Source organism: Nelusetta ayraudi, unplaced genomic scaffold, assembly GCF_046127955.1.
Source record: "Nelusetta ayraudi isolate G7.1 ecotype Tasmania unplaced genomic scaffold, CSIRO-AGI_Nayr_v1 ptg000052l, whole genome shotgun sequence".
Lineage (NCBI taxonomy): Eukaryota > Metazoa > Chordata > Actinopteri > Tetraodontiformes > Monacanthidae > Nelusetta > Nelusetta ayraudi.
This window is the reverse complement of record NW_027466102.1, coordinates 3,939,553-3,942,535: the sequence shown is the minus strand read 5'-3', so window position 1 is coordinate 3,942,535 and position 2,983 is coordinate 3,939,553.

The window sequence follows — 2,983 nt, the reverse complement described above, 5'->3', positions numbered from 1 at the left end:
AAAATAAAATCAGCCTTTTCAACCGACGTCGCCCCCACCCCCCGCCCCCCCACCTCCACCTCCACCTCCTCGCTCGTGTTCCCCACGCACGCTCGATCGCCAACCACTACAGATGTCATTTGCACCTCTTAACGGCCTGCTGAGAAAACAGGGGGGAGCGGCTGCACTACAAACTGCGGCGGCGCCGCCGTTCCTTCCAATCACGGACTTACTGGGTCCTGCTCACTGTCGACTGGGAGAGCCGGGAGTGGCGGCGCGGGGCGGCCCGCAAGCTAGTATGTTGAACGCTGTTACAAAACTGTACTTCGTGTACATCTACATTTAGAGAAGCACTGAAGGTCAAAAGTATTTTATGGAGTGGTCTCCCTCCCTCCCTCTCTCTCTCTCTCTTTTGTTTTTTTTTGTTTTTTTTAAAGGGGCGGGTGGGTGGGTGGGGGGGGGTTGGAGTTGTTTAAAAAACCAAGTCTACGGCCGGCAAGTAATTTTCCGAAGACACGAGACGCGTCGGGCCCGAAGAACTGAAAAAAATTATCAAAGAAAAAGGACCTCAACGGAGGAGTTCCACAGGGTCGGCCCTGAAGTCACGTTCGCCAAACGCTACGTTCTAACAAGGGAATCGCTTCAACGGTCACCATAATGCCTCGACTTTGTCATGAAAATAGAAAAAAAAATATGGAGAAAAAACAGCCACCGTGTTTTCATTTTCGCTGACGCTTCTAGGATCTCTGAGTGTTTAAATGGCCTGATTTTTGTAGTTTTTATTATAATTTTTTTTCAAATACCATAGTTTACTAATGTTTGTAAATTTGGTCCCAGGTCAAAGTGTTCATGTTTCACTGTTAGTAATATTTAACCAGCCATTGGACACTCTGCTCCTTATTGCATTTCAAGAGTCGCTGCCAAAATCTATAAAGTTCTAGGTATGGATGTCTAACTAAAGGTTGTAACTATTCAGACATTTTCATAGTGGAATTGCATATTCTAGTAGAATTATTGGTAATAAAAGTAAAAACAAAAAAAAATCAATAGGTGAACAAAAAAGAGAATCGACATTTTGGGAATTAGGACTATTAACTTGGGTGTGAAAAGATCAACGTGTGTTTCGAGTAGCCGTTGAAATGAAAGCGACTACGAGGAACTTTTTTTGGGCTTTTTCTTGATTCTAGCTCCTCCTTTGGATAAAAAGCGGTAGTGACACCAGTGGAAACGGATACTAAACGTTAGTATTGCTAAATATGAAGACGGGGAAGAAAAGTGAAGACAATGACAACGTGTAAGTGTATTAACTCCAACAGAAAGTCTATGCTGTTGCTAACAAACGTAATTAACAAAAAATTTTAACAACGTGAAAATTCACTCACTCGCTGTGATAGGAAAGAATCAGAGAAGTCATGATGGTGTTGTAAAATCACAAGTTCCTCATAGTCATGTTAAAGGTCCTGGCAGCTTTGTTTAGCATAGCACCAAGACGGGAAATGAGACACTTGGAAGCCATCTATTTTTCTGTTGTTAAAGATTGCCATTTCCTGTTTGCCTTTGTGCTAAACGAAGCTAAGCTAAGCTAAGGAGCTCCAGACTTTCAACAGTCAGCCTTAGCCTATTGCAACAGCGGTGGAGATTTGCACCAGAGAGTTGAGGAAAATATTTCCCAAAATGTTGACGCTGCTAACATGTCGCTAATTACGACTTCTCCGGTATTAGATGTGTCCAACCATGTTTATGTCCAGTCCCCCAGAGCTTTTTCAGCTTGAGACCGAAATGTCCCTGAACAGTGTCGCCACATTGGGTTTACTTTGGCTTTTTTTCCCCCCCTTTTTTTTCTAATCCCCGCCTCCTCCCCACCGTTGCTCGTTGAATGTTTTCCTTGCCGGAAAAAGGTACGACATCTGCTGCTTTCACAACTGAAGTTTTTTTTTTTTTTTTTTTTAAAGAGCACATCATGTGAGTGGTCGCTACAGCAGCGATGCAGTCTGGTACACGCATATCCACTCTGCATGGTACTTTATCGGGAGTCAGTGCGTTGGAGCCCCTACCTATCATGTATTATAAATCCAAAATCTTTTTTATTTAACCTCGTCAGACTTAATTCTTCTTATCCGAACAAAGATTACCTTAAAAGGAAAAAAAAAAGATTCCTTCAAGAAAAGCTATAAAAGTCAGTTTAGGATCCCTCCCCCCCTCCCCTCCCCCCCGATGTAGTTTCTAAATATGAGGAAGCTTTTATGAAACAAGTCAACGGTTCTGTATATTTATTGAATATATTATTAAAAAGATTCTTTTTTAAAAAACAAAAACAATCAAAAAAAAAAAACAAAACATGGTGACATTCAATAAAATAATGAGACGTTGCTGTTGTTAATAATTCCTTCACTCAAACAAGTCCTGATGTGTTTAAAGCTTTTTTTTCCCCGTTGCCTGGGGGCATCTGTGACAGATGCTTGTCTGACTTGAGAGCAAAAAAAAAAAGAAGTCAGGCAGCCAAACCAAACGCTGGCCTCCGTCAGAAATTACACGTGTGAATGTGAAATGCGTCTCGACGCCCTTAAAGGGATCAGCAACTCCGGAGATCTGTAAGAGTTAAGAGGCGTGTCTGAACCGTTTGACCCCCCTGGGAACCTCGTAATTACCACGTGGATCCTCAACCTGTCCTCGGGACAAAAGGAGTGGGCTGGTATATTGCGACGTCACGCTCCTCCAATCCCTTTCCGTTGCCTCTGCGAGGATCTGTGGCACAGCTGTTTTTTTTTTCTCCCCCTCTCCATGGCCCCCAGGCGGGATCCATGTCCCTGGAAGCTCCTCTGCTCTCAGTCTCTTGCCCCGCCACGGTGGACGAGGCCGGCGCTACCTGCGCCGTTTAAGCACGAGCACCGAACAAAACCATTCATGGCCGCATAAACAATAAAAACATCCAGAGTTGTTTCAACATGTGTATTTGTGGTCTCTTTCTTTCCGTGTGTCCTTCCAAATGTCTTTTTTTTTTCTC